Genomic DNA, 23,623 nt, shown 5'->3' with positions numbered 1-23,623 from the left:
CACTTTGGAAAATATTTTTAAGGAAGGATATCCAACAGAAATGTTAAAACAAACCTTGTTTTACACATAGAAGAAACAATTCCACAACAAAGCGAGAGACAAGTGTTGTGCACTAAGACTACCAAAATTAGACATCGCTTCCGGTCCTGACACCAATCTGGGATTGACTTCACTGTGTCATTCCCTTAGCTGTTTTTTTTTTCTATAACAGCAGTTCACAGTTTATAAATAGCAATTTTACTTCAGCATCACTCAAACCCCTGTTCAGTTGCAGAAGGAGATTTGAGAATCACATATACTTTTTCTTCCATGTCAAGAAATCTAACACATGCACAGAGAGAGAGAGAGAAAGAGAGAGAGACAGACAGACAGACAGACAGACAGACAGACAGACAGAGACACAGAGACAGAGATGACAGAGACCCCAAGACAGAGATATACACAGAGAAAAGAGCTATATTTGCCTTTGAGAGTAATAAAAGGCCCAGCATCCAGAGATACTGGTGATTTAGAGCAGTGATTATTTCAAGGACATTTCATATCCTCAAATATGCCAACTTTGGAATGAAATGTTTCATTTTCTGAGTGCTGGGTGCCATTTCAGCAAGTGCAAATGGCCACAGTGTTTTCCATTGGTGTGACAAGTTGCCCATTTTGGTTTGTTAAACTTTTAAAAACAACATCTACACAATCAATATGAACTAAAAATTGCCTACTAGACCCAATTCACATCTATAATCCAATATCCTGGAGGCAGAGGCAGGAAGATCTCAAGTCTGTGCTTCATAGTAAAACATTTGCCTCAAAAAAAACAGCTACAGTAGCAAACTCTGTCATTGGCTTCTGACTGGAACAGGAAGTGTCACTATAAATAAATACCGAAGATGAGGACCTGAGCAGAGGCTCCCCACCAGAAAATAATGCATCTGGTTTCACTTGGGAGAGCAGTTTGAAATTAATTTGAACCCTTCAACACAGGGGCTGATAATAGATTTGACCAGATAGAACAAAACAGGGTGGTAAGTGGCTAAGAAAAATGACTGGAAAGACCTGGAAGCCAATCTGTGTGCTAGATTGCCACAATGCAAATGACCGTGGGTCACAAGGGAGCTGTATATTTCAGCTCCATGAACCTGTGGGGTTGAGAGGCATCATGAAGGGACACCAGGAAGAATCAAAAACTGCACAGCCCTACAGATCAACCACCCACCAAAAGTTCAGGGAATGAACTAACATGTAAACTGTATTTTCTCTCAAAGATGCTTTTCTCTTCCAATGAGAATTCTGTGACACGGCATTAAATACTTTCCTATCACAACTAGCAGCAATAATACATGGCATTGGCTGAGCATGTGCCATGCTTAGGAATTAAAATTTAGTGTAGAATGAAAAGGAACAAGTTTAAGATTTAGGCAGTTATCCTGGGTCATCACAAAGCCAAAATGAGGACTGCAGCTGTCGCTCTGTTGGGAGAGTGCTTGTCTAGCATAAGAAGCTCTGGGTTCATTCCCCGCAGCACATAAACAGAATAGAGGGATGCACACCGACATCCCAAGTACTAGATAGTTGGAGGCAGGAGGACCGGAAAACTCAAGGTCATCCACAGTGGAGATGTTGATTAGAGAGCCTGGACTAGCTATATAATGTCTTGTCAAAAATAAAACAAACCAACAACAACAAAAAAAAAAACCTCGAAGATTAAAAATTAAGAAAAAAAAAGCATGACAAGGTATGACAACAAAGAGGAGCATCCATGTCTGTTGAACTAAAGCAAAGGCAGGAGGGACGGAGTCTCTGGATCCAGGAGAGCTGGGGAAGCAGCTGCCTACCCACAGCAGCTATAGGCCTAGTGAGAGGGACACACGGACAGGCTGCCCACACAGCCAAGGCACTCCACAGTGCTTTGTGTCTGTGTGAAGGAATTTACAACCCAGCAATCCACGCTGCAAGGCTAATACTGAGCTCTGTGCGGTGTTTGCCAGCTCCTGGTGTTTTCCCACTCAATAACTCGGATGTCGGGAGGAAGGGCTAATAAAGGCCCAATAATAAGAACTTGAAGACCGACCACTATATTTAGATATAGATATGCCCCTCTGTCTATAGATGTGGAGTCCACGAGGCTCAGCTGCTTCATTTTTCTCCCTTTGCAGGCTTCCAGATCCCTAGTCATTTTGCATCCAGTGTGCTTTGTGCAAGTGCCAGTCCTCTCCAATTCAGCCCTGATGTCAAGTGACAAAGGAAATACGCCCACTCCAACTCTGCCTTTCAGCTTTTTTTGCTCCCAGTCTCCCTCAAACAAAGGCCTTGCCTCTGATTCCCGGCTTGAGACCACTTTCTTAGATGACACATAACCTTGTGTGGCCACGCAGTTAAAAATAATAAATAAATAGAAGGGCAACGTCTAGATTTCCCCCCACGATGTAAATTAGGGAGCTGGAGCTCCGAGGAGGTCTTCCAACGATGCCTCCCACTGAGCAAGGAACCACTGGATTTCCATCTGTGTGTCTCATACCATTGGCGGCCATTGTTTAAATAAACATTACTTTGTATGGCTTCTTTAAAAAAAAATTCAATACATGTTGATGCCTGGTTAAAAGGAAAGAAAATTGCAGTATTAAAAGACTAGTATTTTCAGAGTCTTGTGATGTAAATTGCTAATTTAAAACCCAAAATATTGTTAAAGTGTCTTTATTTAATAGCAGGTGATTGCAAGCTGTAATTTGCAAGCTGTAGATGCAGATGGTAATGTTTTTCCTCTCTTTTCAGCGCGGCAGTACAGTATTTACTGCAGATCTATGCAGACGGGGAACAGCCAACTGGGAAAGAAAAACCCGCTCTGGAGCAAGATGAAGTACGAAGTTTGTAAGGTGAAAATGGGTTTGGAAATGTGCTGGTGTCTTATCCAAAAGAGACACCTCCTCTCTTCCCGGGCCAGCAGGGCGTCTGTACATTAAAGGAAGCAGAAGGTGTCGTGGGTGGGTCTTCCGGCCACTTGCAAATGTTAGAACATGTGAGAGCGCCCAATATTTAATTTAGCTTGATTTATGTATTCTTTAAATAGAGGGCAATGAGAGAAGAGGAGATGGGAATAGGATTGCCAAATAAAATGTAGGACACCTAGTAAAATTTAAGTTAACATAAACAGCAAATCCTATCAGAATGGGTATGTCTCATGCAAGTTTAGATAGACTTAGACTAGCAAATTGCTGGCACACTTATACCAACAAAATTTTCATTAATTATCTAAGGTTTAAGTGTAACTGGGAATCCTGTACTTTGGATCATAGAGGAGAAAGGACAAAATGGTGGCAAATAAAGGATGGGATTAGAAGATGTATGACAAGTAGTGAAGAAGGGGCGTATGCTACGTAAAAGCGTACCCTATTCTTTTATGGTCACAGATTACCCAGGCAGATTTTGCTGTCGTTCACTTTGGAAGTGACCTCAAGCTGTCATTTGCAGGCAATAGAATTGGTAGCCCAGGCTTCCAGTGGTGTCAAAGACTCAGTTCTATTCAGAACCTGATGGATGTCCCATCTTTGCTCATTCTTCTCCTACAGGGCTTAGGGAACCTAGAAGAAATTTTGTGTCCTCGTGATCCCCACAATGACCCTGTTCATATGCCAAGCCTCCCAGTGTCGAATGAAGGCTTTGCACGCCTGCTGAAGAGGAGTAACCCAGGGTCTTCTCTCATTCACATTATTCAAGCAACTTCGTTATAATCTCCACAATTCATTTTATCTTACTCTAACCCATCCAGAAAAGACTTGGGGTGGGGTGGACTTCTTAGAGTATTTGCCTTTATCGTAATTGTGCAAAATTTTGGGAAGTGGGGAACACATAACTCAGGGAGAGGGAGTCTGGAGTTTACTGGGGAATCAGACATCCCTTTCCTATTGGTCAGTACTTCTTGTTTCCCAGGAGCATTCTGTGCCTTGAAACTGGTTTACTTTCAGAACGTACAAATGCTAAGCTTGAACATTACATCCTTGTCCTATTCTCGACTTATTAATATTTATTTTCAGAAAAGTAAAAATTGCTATTCTTCCTCTACGGAAGGCTATTATCAGAACCAATTAAATCTTATATTCTCTAGTGCCATCTAGGGGATTTTACACTCAGGAAATATGTGGGCATGGTTGGAAAAGAAGAGCAAACTGCAGCAGGAAAATAATTTCTTCTGCATATCTGGCAGCGTTCAGGTTTTATTTTAGCTCATGTGGCTGGGCAAGTCACGCATGCGCTGCACTTGGAGAACGTACAGGTGGGGAAAGTGCCATTCGCCTTTGCTTTGTGGCTTTACTACCACAGTGTCACACCATAGGGGAGAAATATTTCTTCACTGAAATCACATATTTTTCTCAAATAAAATCAAGCAGTATTTACCATGATTTTTAAAAATCTGTTCTCTGGATACCCAGCATCCATATATTTAATGCTGACAGGTATGAATCCTACCTAACACTCTTTGAAGCTAAGGGAAAAAAACAAGAGTACCGTTTTTCAAAGCCCCTGTATCTGCAGCCCCAGGCACCAGCATCAGACCTCACTGACAGGTCCCTCCAAGTGTTCCCTTCAGCAGACCAATGGTACTGATGGATGATGTGTGGGATATACGTTTTCTAGAATCACAAGTCATTTAACAGAGTCATCCGGCTGTATGCTGTTAACATGAGTAAGCATGAATAACATGTTAGGGCAGCTCACAGCCTGCTTGAGTGAGAGTTCTGTGTGGAAAGAGACACTTTCTTTACAAATCATTGCAACAATTCTTCTCCTACACCCCATCGTCCCTATAAACACATGATGCCCACTACCGATTAGAAATGGAAGGCCTTTCTGTGTAGAACAGCAAGACGGGCATAAGGAAGGTTTCAAGCCCACGTCACACTAGAGTCCCAAGCAGTGTGCTTCTGACACTGAAGCACATTTTTGTACATCACATTTCAAAGTGACTACTAACTGTCTTCCAGAGTATTTCAACAGAGAAGTGAGTGTATCATAGGTTGAGCTGGATGCAATGCCTGACGGCCATTTTTTATACCTAAATATTATAAGCTGAGGGGTGGCTTAGTGGGCAAAGTACATGCTGTCCTGATATTAGGACCTGAACTCAGATGAGCTGCACACCCAAGTAAAAGGTTGTGTGCATGAGTGTGTAACCCCAGCAGTGAGGAGGGACATGGTGCATTCCAGGAGCTCAGAGGACATACATATGGTACAGCCAAAATGGTAAGCCCCAAGTTTACTGAGATACTCTGCCTCAAAAAAAAAAAAAAATAAAGTAGAGAGTGGTAGAGGAATACACGCACATACTGTTGAAATATGAAGCGGCGGCAGGGCTGCGTCCCCGGCACCCGGCCGCCCGCATGGCTAGCTTATGCCCAGAAATAATTACACGGAAACTGTATTCTTTCAAACACTGCCTGGCCCGGATAGTTTCAGTTCCTTATGGCTAGCTCTTACATATTGTTCTAACCCATTTCTACTATTCTGTGTAGCCCACGAGCTGGCTTACCAGGGAGGATCTTAACCTGTGTCTGTCTGGAGCGGGAGAACCATGGCGACTCCTCACACAGCTTCTTTTTCCCAGCATTCTCCTCTGTCTACTCCGCCTACCTAATTTTCTATCCAATAAAATGGGCCAAGGCAGTTTCTTTATTAATAAGAAATCACTCCCACATCAACATACAAACACACGCATGCGCGCACACACACATGCATTTATTTACAGTTTAAGGCAATACTGTTTCTAATTCAAGTCTATTTCCTTTAAGGGCTATAGAAAGAAGCTTTAGTTATGTGTCGTTTCATTTGCTTTGAGTTTTTCATGGTCTCTCAGTTACTGTAAACACCACCTAATTGGACTGGATTACATTCAAGACGAGCGGAACTTCCTCGTGTACACATATGTGATCATCAAGCCCAAAGCTCCTTACACATCACCACCATGTTGTGCTTGTGACAGTGGCCTGGGAGAGGCTGGTTTTGCACTGTTCGTTCTCAGACACTTTGTTTAATGTCTGCCTTGAGTAAATGTTCTTTAGCAGTGAGCTCATTTGGCTAGAACAAGTCTCCATGCCAGGATGAAAAGAGGAGGGCTCTAGGGGTCAGGAATATGTCATGGGGGTATAGAATCATCTGATAAGAAGTCACAGACAGCCTTATTTTATAAGAATAAAAGGTACCAGGTGTTTTATAACTGCTATCAAGAACCCCAGAGGCAACTTTCAATCAGCTCTGCAAAGCCCAACAGCCAGAAAGTAAAGATTAGATTTATTAAATGGTCTCTGCTTAATATCTAGTCAACTGGTAATTCACTTCAAACTGAAAATGTATGCTGTGCAACAATCCTTCTGTATGCTGTGAATATGTGTTGCTTTCATTGGTTGATAATGAAAGCTCTGTTGGCCTATAGCAGGGCAGAATATAACTAGGCAGGAAAGCCAAACTGAATACAGGAAAAAGGAGGGCAGAGTTGGGAGACACGAGCCAGTTACCGAAGGGGCAAGATGTCAGAGAATCAATAAGTCACAAGCCACATGTCAATGTATAGATTAATAGAAATGGGTTAATTGAAATTTAAAAGCTAGTTAGTAATGAGCCTGAATTATAGGCCAAACATTCTGTAATTACTGTTAAACCTCTGAATGATTATTTAGAAGTGGCTACAGAACAGGGCACGGCAGAGAAGCCTCTGTTCACAAATTTATGATTTTTTTTGTTCTTAACCCCAAAATATTTACCTTCCATTACTGTTTTCTAACATAATCAGGAGAACGTCATTACTGAACAAGTACATATAGCCTCTTCATCTCAACTCAGACTCTGCCTACCTGCCCAAGTAAGGAAGGATTTTGATAGTAGTCTAAAAGAAAGGGGGTAAGGAAAGCAAAGTAGACCTACAGAAATGTGTCCACAAATCATCACACAGAACCCTGAATTATTTTTAAAAAAGAAAAAGGAAAACTAGGACATGTGGGCAAATCTGGGGGTGCAAGTGGAGAAATGAAGGAGTGACATCCTTCCATCACCTCAAAAGCTGCAGATTACTGCATGACAGTCCTTTAAATATGGCTCTAGGGACCCAGAATTTACTCACTTTTGCTAACACAGCAATAAGAAAGATAATTAACATAATTTGTTGGTGTGGAGTGAGCTGGTATGTTGTTGCCCCTTCTTTCCAGTATCTTGGTAGTTGTGGTGTAACTTTCCTAAGTTCTTGATTCTGAACTCTGGTAAGCATCTTGAAAATGTATGTCTCCAACCTTCTAGCATACCCTTCATCATCAGCTACTCCTTACTCCAAAGCTCCTGATGATACCAAATTCCTTCAGGCGAGACTAGGGCTCTAAGATGCACTTACACAAACAGTTACACAACAATCACGATTATAATTTTACTTGACTCGGTCTAATACAAAGCACCCATTTATTGGTGCCACCACATCTATTAAAGCACAAAGGTGCTCACTAAACCCAAAATCCTAGCAATTCCCTCCTCAAAGTTGACGAAACCCATCAGAGACTTTCCAACAGCTGCCTTCTTGGTCTGAGGGGGTTCTCCTTGTAACAGCACCGACTTCTTCACAAGCCCCTGTGAACTTGTTTGTTTCGTTTTATTTTCCCGTTAGCATTGTCTGAAAGACAGGCACTGAAAAGAATTTGAAGACCTTGTTTTAATTTTTGATTCACAGGTTTTGGAAACTGTGATGTATAAACTTCGCCGAGCCCTAATTCTGTCAGTATACAAAGTCAGGATGCCACCACCCCTTCTAATAAGGTTTCCTAGATTCCTGTTGACATTTGAGAGGCATGTTACTCCTACCAGAAATGGCTAGTAGATTGCAGACATAAGACAATGCATTTGATTTTCAGGAACGTGTAATGTGTTTCCTATATGATACCTTCAGTGATGGCATGAGAATTGCTGAAAAGCCCCTGGGAGGTGCAGGTTCTGAATAGTCTATCAACAACTACTTTCTGATTCTGCGAACTTCTGTAATAATAGCTTATATGAGCATAGTTACCCTATTGGCAAATTCAAGAAGAAAAAATTGTGATGTTGAAAGTAGGACAATAACTGAAAAACACAAGGCGACCTCAGAAGTTTACTGGGGAAGAGCAATCCTTGTTCACATTCTTCATTCAGTGTAAGTGATGAACTTACAGCCTTCTACACAGACTCAAGAAAGAAAGGCCCCTTGTAGCTTGTGGATCTACTTAGGGGCAAAAGATATTGTAGACTTCATGGGATATGAGTTAAAATTCTTTACATGGTCAACTTTATTATAAAAGCAGTCTTTGAGATTATGTAAATAAAAAGGATGATTGAGTCCCAATTAAAACCTTTCCTAGCTGAGTAGTGATGGCTCATGACTATAATCTCAGCACTTGGGAGGCAAAGGCACGCAGACCTCTGAGTCTGAGGCCAGCCTGGTCTACAAAGAAAGTTCCAGGACAGCCAGAAGCCAGGGTTACAGAGAGAAACTCTGTTTCGAAAAACCAAAAGGGGGGAGAAAAAAAAAAGCTTTACTGATAGTTCAAAATCTTTGTCTATAATTGATGAAATAAAAAAATCAATACGCATTCAGCAACAACTGCATCTGTTTGGGTACATACGTATGTATCTGTATATTCATGTATACATGGGGGCACATGCATATACAAGTAAACTTAGATGTGTGGTTGGGTGCACAACAGAGGCACAGAGGACAAATAAAGGTCAACCTTGGGTGCTGGTCCTCGGGTGCTCTTACTGCTTTCCCTGAGACACTTTCTCTTACTAGGCTAAATCAGGCTAAACTAGTTAGCAAACAACACAAGAAGAACACTTCTGTCTCTTCCAAGCACTGGGATTACTGGGATTAGTAGTGTCGGCCACCACACTCAGCTTTCCCGCGTGGATTCTGCAGGGAAAACTCAGGCCATTGTGCCTGTGTGGTAAGCAGTTTATGACCTGAGTGACACCCCTACTGCAAAGCTTGTTTGAAAATTTGTGTTTTGAACCTTGCGTAACCAGTGTGTAACATTCTCTGGAGACAAGGATGCTGGTAATTGCAGGCTTCCATAGCTTCTAGTCATGTGTGTAATGATAAATGAAGGCAACATTTTGTTTTTACTCTGTCATGAGTTATTTCACCCAGTTATATGTTTTGGTGATTAGTTATCAGCTGTACTCAATGCATATTCAACTGAAAACACTTTAAATTAATTAATAATTTATCTGTATATAAACTCAGTGTATGTCTAGGATCGTCTGTAGACAAAAATGGGTAGCAGGTAGCATTTATTCAACTATCCATAGTTTTTGTTTTTGTTTTTTGAACATCTACCTTTGCTTATTAAAGTCCTCTCCCAGGACTTCTAAACTGGTTGGTTAATAGGGGAAATTAAAGCATAGACAGAGATAAGATCCTTTAAGAGGTAAGCTGAAAAATAGCATGTATTACTTCTGCCCCTTCCATACACACTCTGCAGTCCAGTGGAGCCTGGAAGAAAGCTGTGTTTACTCAGCAAGGAAAGAAAATAGAGCTTGGTGAACTTGCAACAGTCTCTGCCAGAAACACTTTCTTCAATGGTTGTAGAGAGAGTTACATGAGATAATGAGTATGCAAAAATACTTTGTAAATTATAATCTGCTATGCAAATTTGGAGTTCTATTTTTATTATAATTACTATATGCAATGTCTCTATGAATCCCTCACCACCAGGGAATGGTAGACCTTTTATAAATAGGAGGGTTTATGAGTATAAAAGGCACTTAAATTTTTTGGACCAAGCAGATTATGACTTTCCAGCTGGGGAATCGTGATCCTTTCCTTCAACTTAGGGGCCTTGAAGTGCCCTGAAATCACCTCCCCTTCTATAGTAGAGAAAAGTTCTGTATGCAAAGAAGCAATTACTGAGGTACTTTCCAGGTCATTTCCATACTTTGATTATTCATGGTAAAACTGAATGTTCCTTATGATACCCTTCAATGCCAGAAACAATAAGTTGGAAATATAAAAATGAAGCTATCCATAGTATTAGCTAATTAACTAAAAAACCCTTGCTTAATATTCTCTAAGAGTAACGCTCTGTGCTAGGGAGATAGGACACATCAGACAGACTATAAGCCAAGATAAAAACAATTTTAAATGCAATCCCTTCAATCAGATTTTGAAGGTCTCTCTTCTAAACCATTTAGTATCTAAGATAGAGTCATGGTATTTTTGCAAAAATAAATAAATAAAACAATCTCTTAAGAGTAGCATGAGCAGCACAATTATCCCACTAATTTTCAAAAAAAAAATGCTTCTGAGTCTGCCTTTAAAATGGTAGAATTAAACATGAAGAAAATGAAAATGTGAAAGATTAGAATTAATTATATTGAGAAAAAGCAGTGATGATTCACTAGTTTATCTAAATTTTAATAAAGTGACAAATTAAAGGGACTTCCTATGAGACAATAATCTGTCTATCATTTGTTATTTACAACAAAGCAAGTGAATCATATATTTTAATGAGTTTGTAAAGACTTCAGGGACTGAGGGAGGTGGGATATAGGGTTGCTTGCAGACAGCTGCAGCAGTAAATAGGAACAATTCTTATTTGGAACAATGGCCTAGGAAGATGTCTCTGTCTCTTCATTATATATACAATCCCCTACTTTCAAATACCTAGGGACAATGGACAGGGTCTGTGTAAGATCCACTCTACTCTGTTATGTCATCCTAATTATTAATAGTGTTCTCTAGCTCCATCCATTTGCCTGCAAATTTCAAGATGCCATTATTCTTTTTCTGCTGTGTAGTACTCCATTATGTAAATGTACCACATTTTCCTTATCTCTTCTTCAGTCGAGCTAGAAAACATTATATTTAGTGAGGTAGCCTAGACCCAGAAAGACAATAATATATCCACTCACTCATAAGTGGTTTTTAAACATAAAGCAAAGAAAACTAGCCTACAAATCACAATCCCAGAGAATCTAGACCACAATGGGGACCCTAAAAGAGACATATGTGGATCTAATCTACATGGGAAGGAGAAAAAGGCAAGATTTCCTGAGTAAACTGGGAGCATGGGGATCGTGGGAGAGGGTTGAAGTGGAGGAGAGGGGAAGAGAGAGGAGCAGAGAAAAGTGTATATCTCAATAAAAATCCATAAAAAGTATGTAGAAAAATAGTGTTCTTATTCTTTCTTCAAAGTGTCTCTAGTTTGGAGAATATAGTGTAAGGGTTTATTGTCAATAAATACATATTCAGAGTTTGCTGTGCAAAACTCAGACAAAGAGAGAGAGAGATATTAGTCAGGCTGACTCTCAAAAGTCTTACCTCTAAGGCTAGACACTAGAAAATTTTCAGAGACAAAGAACCAAGCAACAGGATCAGGATCCATGGGCACACAACTGAAGTGCTGCTTGTGACTATTCCTCCCAAGAACCCAATGAGAAACCTAAGCATCAGAAAATGACCAGAAAGAGTGGATCTGTGAGCTGTAGAGTCCGGAGTTAAAAATCATTTGGGAATCTCTATGTGTTTTACTCTGTTGCCAAAAAAAAAAAAAAAAAAAAAAAGAAAAAGAAAAAAAAATCCTGTACTTTAGTTTCTAAAATATTTTCTGGGTTTACAAAACTCTGGAATTCCTCATCTTTTATGAATAATAGTGTGTCTAAATATATTTTCAACTTAATCATTTCCTTGTGCTTGCTAATCTAAATGTTTCTGGGTATCTGTTGCCTCTTGATTGATTATGAGTTAGTAAACTTAATGATCACATTTCAGAGGACAGCCCACTATATAAGTCTTCACATCCTCAAGACATGATACTCAAAGTGAATCCATGTCCTAATCCACAACATGAGCCCTTCAGAAGTCCAAGAAGACTCTTGCACTAATATTTTTGTACCGAGTGTCCAGATCATCACATGCAGCAACACACAGCGCCACCAGCAGGTCACCAGCCCCTGTAGTTCTCTAGTAGAGTGTGTATGTATGGTAGTTCGAAAGAAAATGCCCCCAAAGCTAGTAGCAATATTAGGAGGCATGGCCTTGATGAAGGAAGTATGTCGCTGTGGGGGTGGGCTTTGGGGTCTTTTTGCTCAAGCATCATTCAATATGGCAGTCAGGTGATTTCCTATTGCCTTCTGGTCAAGCTGCAGCATTCTCAGTCCCAGTGCCAAGTCTAGCTGCACAATGCCATGCTGCTGTTATGATCGCAATGAACTGAACCCCTGAAACCATACGCCAGCCTCGGTTAAATGTATTCTTGATAAGAGTTACTGTAGTTATGGTGTCTCCTCACAGCCATTAAAAAAAATTAAATAAAAAAAATCCTGGTAGTAAGAAGTTGGTACCAAGGACTGGGGTACTGATGTGATCAGCCTGATCATGTTTTTGTTTGGAACAATTTGGACTTTGGTATTTTGGGTTAGGAAAGCACTGGAATGCTTTAAGCATTGCTTAATGGGGCATACTAGTAGGAACATGAAAGACAATGAAACTGATAATGACTTGAAATGTCAGGAACTGACTCAAGAGGTTTCAGAGGAGAGTTTTTGTATGATGCCTAGAAATAGTTCTTGTAATATTTTGGTAATGAGAGTGACTGCCTTTTGCCCTTGTCCAAAGACTCTGCCTGAGAAGACTCTTTTGGATTAATTCCATTGGTAGAATAAATCTTGAAACAGCCTAGTATATGTCATGTGGATATCAGTGGTACCTCTAACGAAGATTTATAATGAAAAGCAGCAAACTGAGCTGGGTAACTTATAAAACGCAAAATTTTGAGAAGAAAAGGAGTACCAGGAAGTGGAATGGAGCTAAAACCTCTGTTCAAGGAGATAAAGGGAGAGACAGAGACCCACATTGGAGCACCGGACTGAAATCTCAAGGTCCAAATCAGGAGCAGAAGGAGAGAGAGCACAAGCAAGGAACTCAGGACCGCGAGGGGTGCACCCACACACTGAGACAATGGGGATGTTCTATCAGGAACTCACCAAGGCCAGCTGGCCTGGGTCTGAAAAAGCCTTGGTCAAAACTGGTCTTGCTGAACATAGCGGACAAGGAGGACTACTGAGACCTCAAGAACAATGGCAACGGGTTTTTGATTCTACTGGACCTATTGGTTTCGTGGGAGCCTAGGGAGTTTCGTGGATGCTCACCTTACTAGACCTGGATGGAGGTGGGTGGTCCTTGGACTTCCCACAGGGCAGGGAACCCTGATTGCTTTTTGGGCTGACGAGGGAGGGGGACTTGATTGGGGGAGGGGGAGGGAAAGGGGAGGCGGCGGTGGGGAAGGGACAGAAATCTTTAATAAATAAATAAATTAATTAAAATTAAAAAAAAGAAATGGAATAAAGAGAGTGGTGACCTCAGGGCAAAATTTCACCCAGCTAAATTTCCAACTTGTGAAAAGGAACTCAAGGAAAGCTTAGAGCTGGGTGTTGTGGCGCACACTTTTAATCCCAGCACTGGGAAGGCAGAGGCTGGCAGACCTCTAAATGTGAGGCCAACATGGTCCAGAGAGCAAGTTTCAGGACAGTCAAGTTTAGGAAGTGAAAGACTGGAAGCTGATGAAGAAGTAATTGAATTTAGGGACCACGGTCCAGACCTAGCAAAAAGCAAAACTTGGCAGTTTTGGCCATGTGGCTCTGGCTCTAGAGTTAAGGATAAAAGAAAGGAGTTATGAAATAAAGACACTAAGGCCAGGTGTGTGTCAGGGATGTCCTAAGGCCTAATAAAGAGGCCACTGCATGAAGCTGTCAGGTTGACGCCTGGATTGCCTTAGAGAACCCAAGATGTTAGAGATGTCAGAGTCATACCTTCAGAGAAGCGTTGCTAACTGGGAGTGGAACCAGCCCAAGAGAAAGAACTGTGCTGCTGTTAAAAGAACTGGAGAGCTGAAGATCGTTTTGATGTAGAGCCTTGAGTTTGCCGAGCTTGTTTTCTGTCTGTCTTTGATCTAGTACTTCTTCACTATGCTCCCTTCCCTGCATTTTGGAACAATAATGTATATCCTGTGCCTTTATACATTGGAAGTATGTGATCTACTTTTTGATTCTGATTTTTATAAGTGATTACAGTTAAGAGATTGCCATGAGTCTCAAAAGAGACTTTTGACTTTGAACCATGTTTGGGACTGTTATAAACAATGGGTACTTTTGAAGTTGGACTGCATGCATTTTTGCATTTTGATATGGCTATAATCTTTGTGGTACAGGGAGTAAAACGTGGTTTGAAAGAACATGGGCCCAAAGAAGAGGCATTCTGAGAAGGTGTGCCCTTGTTGGAGGAAATGTGTCGCTATGGGGGTGGGTTTTGAGGTCTTTTTCTCAAGGTTCACTCAATATGACTGTGAGTTGACTCTAGGTGCCTTCTGGTCAAGATGTAGCCATCACCACATCTGCTTGCACACTGTCATGCTCCCCATCATGATGATAATGGTCTGAACCTCTGAAACGGTAAGCCATCACCTCAATTAAGTTTTTTATTTGTAAGCGTTGCCATTGTCATGTTCTCGTCAAAAAACCATCCTAATTAAAACAATATGCTAGCATTGCAGACCTTTTCCTAGGAGACTCTATTCCCTGGGAGATCTAGGAAGAGAAAATGTTCAGAATCTTCTGTGTTATGTTTTTCTTCATGACTTTAAGGACTATGGGCATGTTCCTTCTCAATCATTCTCAAAATCTACCTTCTCCTTGCATTGGACAGAAAAAATAATCTCTAAATGATAAAAATAATCCTTCCATTTCTTCATTCTTCTGCCATACAATCTTACCTAGTAACTGTCTGCAAGCATTTTTTTATATATTTATAAATTAAAAGTAAATGAAGATCACAAATGTAAGCAACATCCTGATAAGATGTAAGAATTGTTTCGGCTATACACAGCCATGGGCCAGGGTAGAAACTAGCTCTTGCTTCTTTTCACAATTTCTGCAGTTTGAACAATCAATGAAGAATAGGTTCCTTAAAGGACTAACAGCTTCCCTAGAGAAGCAAGCTAAACAAAGTATGATAGAGGTTTGCAGAAAAGCTGATGATGCTAAAAAGGAAATGGACTCCTTTATGGAATGAATAGGAATAAAAAGATGGAGAGAGTAAATTGTTTATTGGGGGGACATTATAGCATTGGGGCAATAGAAGCCTTGTGTGGGATGCTGACAAGTACAGCCAGTAGACCTATTAACTCAAGCTGGCTTCCATAAGAAGACAATGTGTTTTCTGTAATAACTCACTGTCTAGGATAGGCAGACATCTAAATCGGGTAATTCAGAGACTTAGAACTTTACTACTCCAATCCACTGTTCCTCCTTTGGCTCTGTAGATCCCTCAGACAGAATGGATGACCTCTGAGGAGTAGCACGGTGAATGAATCCGTAGTCACAACTTGACAATAATGCCCAGAGTGATGATCGCTCCCTGTGGCTCTCTCCCTATTTAATTTATGTGCATGTTGTTCATCTACTTTGGAAGAAAGCAAGCTCTTTATTACTATTAATGAGGCTTGTAATCCCCTGACTACAATATTCTCTCTGAACCTGAGCAAACATATTGTTTATAGCCAGAGTCTGCAGCTCTACTTCAGCAGCCAGAAAACAATCCAAAGAGTGCCAGAATCTTCACTCCCCCATCTCACTCACCAAAGTCAAATCCTGTGTCTGTTCCTAACACATTACTCACAAGCAAAATGTTGACCTGCCATGCTAACCACACAACAGCTATACTAAGTGTCTATTGAGGCATGTGGCCACACAGGGAAGAGAGGACACCTAAAGTGTTAGGATGGGTAGAGGAAGAAGTAGAATCTGTCACATGGGCAGTGATCAGTTCTCTAGAGGGAGACCATCAGTGACAAATCAGCAACCTTAATTAGCTCCGTGGCATGTGAAGATTTTAGGAGGAATTCTTTATTCATTTTTGCAGATAAGGACCTGGGATTCTACTGACTGATGTGCCTCTAACCGGCTAAGGATCAAGAGTATGTGGAAAGTCAAGTGTTTAGTGAATATTTGTCTAGTTATCTTAAAAGAACATTGCAAGTTACACACCAACTAAAGAGGCTTAATACCAGCACTCTGGAGGTGGTTACAAGAGGATCTTGAGTTCCCATCATGCTCAGACCACACAGTGAGATCTTAACTTAAAAACAGCATCAGCAATCAATTCCAAGTTACAAGGTTTCCAAAGAAAAGATCCAAGCAAACACTGGATAACTTAGAAAGCTACATGTTAAACAAACTTCTCTCATCATAACCAGAACCTTTTCACACACTTCTTTTTCCATTTCCTTGCTTACATATTTATTCAATAGGCTCTTATGTGCATGAATAAGATGTACCCAGGTGGATTTGGATTCAAAAGATTAGCATCTTCTCAGGGGTGTGAAGAAGCCAGATTAAACCAGGCCCCAGCACATTCCCAACATTCAGGAAACACTATCAGGAAGTCAGGAATATTCTGAATGCATAAATAAAGAGGCACAGAGGTAATCACGGGATGCGATACCTGTATAACACCCTTCTGGGGAATGGACACTAAAGACAGTCTGTATCTAGAAGGAAACAAGAGGCCATCTGCATTCAGGGGCATGAGTGCAGTGGAATGCTGCTGAGTAGAGGGATGACAGGCCTGTGTGCATCACAGGATGTAAACCACAGTTCCAATCGAGAGTCCCAAGGGAGAACCTAGCCAATGCAGGTTAGTCATGGGTCAGGCCCTGCCAATTCCCAGATTTTATTGCTACTAGCCTTGATAAGTGTTGACATTGAAGACCAGTCTAGTGATTTCAACAACAACAACAACAAAAAAAGAAGCCCATGGAAGGTCTGGTGCAATAGACTCGGTATTATATTGCTCCAGATCTGTGTTTTGCAATCCTGAACTCCAGTGTTAGGAAGTGGGTATCTGGGAGGGAACCAGATCCTGAGATGATGCCTTTATCAAAGTGATTGGTGGCCTAATAAGGAGGCCCACAGAGCTCCCTCACCCTCTTCCTTCCGCGCAACACCACAGTAAAAACACAGAAACTAGGTAGGAGTTCCCTCACACACCCTATCTTCCAATGCCTTGACCATGTACTTCCAGCCTCCAGAACAGTGAAAGCAAACACCCAGGTTACAGAACACCAAACAAAGGTGGAAGAAACAGCTCAAGGCATACAAACCAAATACGGGGAACAGAAATGATATCAACCTGTTCACCAGAAAATTTACCCAGACTTACAGGTCTGTAATACCAGATGCAGAAAGTAAACCTTTGCACCATTCCTAAGAATTTATACTTCTAAAGTGTTTTCACTTTTTTTTTTTTTTTTTTTACTTTTTCCTTTGTTCCTCACACCAAGGCACTCAGGCCTCCACATTTCACAAATAAGGAAACTGAGGCCCTGAAATTAAAACTGATTCTGGCTAGCTGAGAGGCTCTTCTTCTCCATCACAGAATTAAAAGAGAAGAATATGTCTACTGTGCTAGGTGCATGTGTTTATTGGCAAATGCTGCAAACTTTTCAGGTAGAGATGGGAGCCCTTAGACCCGGAGAGACCGTTGACTTTAAGAGGGTTTTGGTTTTTATGTGGATTTAGGATGTTCCAACCGATAAACCTTCTCCCTCCTGTTTTCTGCTGGTCTAAGTGTAACTGTGTTTCCCTTTGGGATTGGACATCTATCTTTTTCCATGAGAAACTGAGTTGTTGATGGGATAGGATAAGAGAGGGAGCCTCAATCTCCCCTACATGCTAGACTCACTACACTCAAGGTGCGATTACCTACAGTTCAAAGAAATGGAAACTCTTCTTTGAGGGGAGAAGAAGCCATGAGGAAATGAAAATTAGCTGACTATTTCTGGGAACAGAAAACAATAAAATATACTCAAATGGAAATTATGGTGGTCCACACCTTCTCCCAGTTTAAGGATCCAAAGGCCTCAAAACTATCTTCATGGGTTTTACTACGCTCAGCCCAGACCAAGAGCTTTAAATCTTGTTCAACATCCCTTACAGGCCACCATATCATAGAATCAAGAAGCAAATGAGAATTTGGGGGATTGCCTAGAGCACTATTTAATGAATTGATTTTACTAATGTGTGCATACCACAGTATTCAATTTAATTAAATAATACTAAAATTTATTAATGGCAAGGTTATGTGAGTGGCAGTTCACCCAGCCACTTTCTGCCAAGGTTGAGGACAAGCTGTTAAGGAAACTGTAGTAGCTGAAAGGTCAAGGTGACCAAGGACACTTTTCTTCTCACATTTAGGGCGCTGAGCATCTATCCTATCTGTACCTCTTTTTCTCATGGAATGCACTGGGCATTTCAAAATGTCTCCATGGTTAAGTAGTGCCTAGCCAACATCATCCTCCAGACAGTCTTCTCTTACAGCCACAATTAGCCTTTTTCAAAGATTCTGCTCAGCTCCAATTTTACTGTTTTTTAATTACGTATTTTACGATATTTTAATTTTATGTTTATACATTATTAATCATCTTTATTATATTTTAATTGTCAATGCAGCATTCCAAGCAGCAAGAGGGAGCACTTCGCAAATAAGAATATTAATTTATATGCCTTAAAATAATAATTAGGATTTTAATAAAAATTACTTCCCTTAATAGGTCTCTGTGGAATGTAAATCCCCACCCTCTAATGAACTAATGAGCTCTGGTTGAATAACATTAAGCACTGTGCTCACTTCCAACTGAAAGATTTTAAGCAAAAACAGTAAACTTCCAAAATGATTACCCAGAAACAAGCTGTAACTTCCCTATAAAGAGCTGTGCACTTAGTCGGAGCCCTCCGACTTCACTGTCTTCACATCTCTCCCATTCTGACACCTGTGGGAAGATGAAGACTAGCTGTTTCCAAGACTAGTTTGACTTTGATTCTGTCCAGTAGCAGTGCTGTGTAGACTTATCCTGGGGAAAGGTGAGCAAATGTCTATTGACCACAAATAGGGTGCTGAGGACAGGGCAAAAAAAAATATTCCCACTGGAGTCTTGTTTAGTGGGCCACTGAGCTTATGGTATGAATATGGGTTTAGTCACAGGACCATGGATGACCCAGAGGCAGCTATATCACCAAGAGGTCCACCCTGCATGGGTGCTGACTTTCAAAGCTACATCTCTTAAGTTATCTGTAAAACATTCAGGTAGCTCAGCCACTTGGGAAGGTTCCTCTCTCCAGAAACTGGTTACTGTTAGAGAACTTAAGAAAGTGAATCCTGTACATTTCAGGAGCTTTCTGAGCCTTCTAACATTCATTCACTTCCTGCGTCTGATGAAACCCCTTCCTCCATCCAGAAGGGAAGGTCTGTTTCCATACAGAAGAAACAACTAGACAGCGATTAGAAAGGAGCCACCTGTCAAAACACAGCTCTGAAGAGCATTCTGGGAGCCACTCAGTTTATATACCTGTTATTCACTATGATGATCAGAAGCAATGCCACCTTCCAGCCAAGGATGCCACAGTGTTCTAGAAACACCAGGTTTTCCTCACAGGGTCCCTGCACAAGAGTGGGAGTGCTGGTCTACCCCTTTAGATGGAAGCATTGAAGAGCAGAGATAGGAAGTAACTTATGGGTTTTGTTGTTTTTATTTTGTGTGTGTTTTGTCACCTGGAGGCTGAGCACACCTGATCTCTTTGAAACACAGACTACCCTAGAGACTCCTAAATTTGGCCCTGAGTTTTCCTGTTGTTTCATATGAGCACAGGAAGGAGGCTGTATGTGTTATTTCTGATGAACATGCTCTTCCGAATTGCTGACTGTGTTCACGCAGAGAACATCCATTGATGTACAACTTCCTTATCACCTGACAGTTTTAATAATCTGCTCCCACTTTGAAATCTGAGGAAGTAATCCTTAGTTCTGGCATGTCTTCTTCTAAGCAAAGGATGTTTGCAGCCATTTCAGAATTAAAATTAACCTCATATTCTACCAGCGTAATTTCAAAATAGTGTTATTATAATGAATTTGAGGTATGTCTGTTACCAGTAGGCTTTCAGTGCATTCCTGTAAGGAGCACTAATTTTCTGAATGCAAAATGTGTTTTTTAACCACACCAAAGAAAAACAGAAAAGAAACATGAAAGGGTATGCATGTGCACATATGTGGGTGGGCATGTGTGTATGTGTATGTATATGTGCATGTGTGCATATTAAGGTGAAACATTTTAGGGTTGTTTGTCATTTATTATTGGTTAACTTATTGTTTATTAACCTTTAAAATATTTGTTTTCATTTTACTTGGATGCTGTCCTTCAAACTCAGAAACTGAACCAATTCAGTTCACCAGAATCGTTGCTATCTATCCTGTCTACCAGAAAAAAAGCTCTGTGAATTATCTCATTATCAGTAAAATCAGCTAGCCAGATAACATGAAGAGTCATCCTCATAAACTCAGTTGGTAGAATGTTTGATACCTCCTACTTCTCAAACCCATACACATTTCTTATAACACAACCCTGGACATTTTTCAAGGAAGAGCTTGACAAATAATCATAAGAACATACCCCTCTTGTTTTGCACATGCCCCATTAATCTTTTTGAAAACTTCTCTATAATAAATTCAAATCCTAGAATGTCAAAAATCTCAGCCCAATGAGGACTACAGAGACATCTCAGGATTACTTCATAGGACTCCTGATCATATACTCAAAAGTATCAAAAAATATTTATAAAGATACCTGCAAATCTGTCATTGTTCAATATAGCCAAATATCAAACTGTGGGACTATAATAGACGAACAAATATTGAAACCATGGTATACATGCACAACTTGCCCATAGAGAAGATGGAAATGATACTATTTTCATGAAAAATAGAATGGCTGGAGTTTATGAAACCACATGAACTAATTTACACAAACACAGTTATCGAAACCACATGAACTAATTTACACAAACACAGTTATCGAAACCACATGAACTAATTTACACAAACACAGTTATCGAAACCACATGAACTAATTTACACAAACACAGTTATCCCATATTTCTCTCATACATGGACTCCAGGGAGGGTGGGGAAAGGGAGATGAAAGTAAAAAGAGAGAATATTAGAGATGTGGAAGAGGGAAGAGGGATCAAAGAAGAAGTAAATATGATCAGATTAGAACAGATGTTTGTGTGGAAATGTCACAATGACACCCTGACTTTATACTGTTATTGGCTGCTAGTAGAGAGAAATAAAAATAAATAAATAAAACAAATTAACACGAGCTGTGTGGCACAATCCTTTAATCCCAGCACTCAGGAGGCAGAGGCAGGCAGATTTCTAAGGCCAACCTGGTCTACAGAAGAAGTTACAGGACAATCAAGGCTTTAACACAGAGAAACCCTGCTGATGTGGGATGTATTTCTGTATATGTGCTGCTTTTATTGGTTGATGAATAAAGCTGTTTTGACTAATCGCTTAGCAGAGTACAGCCAAGCAGGAAATCTGAACAGAGATACAAAGAGAGTAGGTGGAGTCAGGGAGTCGCCATGTAGCTGCCAAAGGAGAAGGATGCCAGATACTTACCCATAAACCACAGCCTCGTGGCGATACACAAATTAATAGAAATGGGTTCATTTGAGATGTACATGCTAGCTAGGAATATGCCTAAATTATTGACCAAACAGTTTCTGTATGATTATTTGGGTCTGGGTGGCCAGAAAATGTAAGCATGGTCTCTGCTTATACCCTATCAATAATAATAGTAATAATAATAATAATAATAATAATTCCAAAGGAAATGTCTCAAGCCCTTAGCTTCAAGCTTTTACTTTGTCGATCAAGGGGCAAGGTCTGCTGAGTACCTCGGAAGTCTCAAATATCATTACAGAGCCTTAACAACCTAAGGGGCAAATCTGAGCACAGTGGGATTAGACTCAAAGAGCAGAAGGGAAAATGTGGGAACAGGGGTGAGATTCTCCTTTGTATTGAGAAAGCAGGAGGGACCCAGCCCAAAACCCAGAGAGGCTGGCTTGCATTTTACTGTTTGATTACAACGACTTAACAGGTGAGAAATAGGCACGGTAACAACAATACACAGTCTGAATTCTGAAACAAAACCAATGCAAGAGATTTAACCTATATAAAGGATGCCTTAGAGATAAAACTTTATGGGGTAAATGAGTAACAGCATCAAAAGGATGTGCACAATAAGAGTCCAGCTTGTCTAAGGAACAGGAAGACCAAGGAAGAGGTGCTGAAGTGGTGCCTTGCCACTGAGGACAACAAAGTCCACACCCTCCTCTTCATAGCAGAGGGACACTGGCTCCTGGCTTTGAGTCCTCTGAAATTTGTGTGTCCTTCTTGTGGAAAAAAAATACCACCAACTATCTGTGCCTTCTGTAAGACTGGGCACCACAATCTGAGGTCTTGTTTTCAATATTTCGATTAGCTGAATTTATTGTTGTAATCTTGTAATCCCAGAACTAGAGAGCTTGCCTAGGCTCCATAAGAAAAGAATATCTCAAAAAGAAACAGCTACCAGCTCCTAGGACAGTCAGCTAGGGCTTCAAGAATCAGAGAACGCCAACATCCTTATGATCACTCTGTTCTGCTAGGACCCCATTCTTAGAGCTAGACTTTTCATATACTAATTATACACATATGAAGTGTTATCAATACTAATATGAACCCCAGTCCAGGACTTTTTCCTTTCCTCGATCCTCTCCTTGAAGTCTTACTTTCATCAACAGCTAATGATGACAATTGATCTTAAAAGGACTAATGAACTCACAGGGTACAATCCAACCACAGGCGTCTGAGCAGCCATTTTCTTTCACTGTTATGGCTGAAGTAGTACATAAAAGGAACTAATAGACAAATTTAAATTCCAGAACATTCCATTTGCACTGCTCAGCTGGCAGACTATAAGATGTTTTCTGCCACTCTATGAATAGCATCTGAAAATAAAGCCAACCCAGGGAGAGGTGGGACTAGGACCTAGAAATAATTTCCTGATTGTGCCTCAGGGACACCAGGCCACAGGTAAATCTGATACTGAGCTCAGTTCTGCACGTGAGAATTTCAGTTACACAAGGAGAAAGGCATTTTATTTAGAATATTTTGAAGTCTGCTTTCCCCTGAAGCCACAAAAGGGTCTGATGCGGTGATTAAGTCCCTACACTACTCATGGGGAATGATGGCCACTGTGAGGTTCAGAAGCAAAAGCTACAGAGCAAAGTATCAGCAGCAGAGGTTCTAAGCCAAGGCTAGGATGGGAAGACATTGGGTGTCTACTCAATGTCCAAATTATACAATAAAGGAAGTTTCTTCCTCTAAGAGTTATATTAGTTTAAGAATGCAAAACTATTTGAACAGTATCTATAATACTGTCCTTTCTGCTATTAGACATTGACTAGAAATGAGTATTTTAATTATAATTTATAGACCTAAAGTACAAGTTTTACTTGAGCCATGGCATCTTTTTCTCAGGGACCTCATTCCTGACAGCCAGTTACACCGAGGAGTCCGAGGGACACCATCAGCTGGCGGTGGATGGTGATTTTCAACCGCACTGCCCTGAGAGTCACACACAGAAACACTTCCAGGAAAGGGGAAGATTCGTTAACATATGTGCTTTGTGTCTACATTTGAGGTCGACTTTTTTGTTTCTAGAAAATTCAGTATACGTCAGGCTATGACAGC

This window comes from Alexandromys fortis, unplaced genomic scaffold (assembly GCF_014885135.2).
Source record: "Alexandromys fortis isolate MF-2015 unplaced genomic scaffold, M_Fortis_MF-2015_v1.1 scaffold_0, whole genome shotgun sequence".
Taxonomy (NCBI): Eukaryota; Metazoa; Chordata; class Mammalia; order Rodentia; family Cricetidae; genus Alexandromys; species Alexandromys fortis.
The sequence above is the reverse complement of the archived record's forward strand: the minus strand, read 5'-3'. Positions refer to the sequence as shown.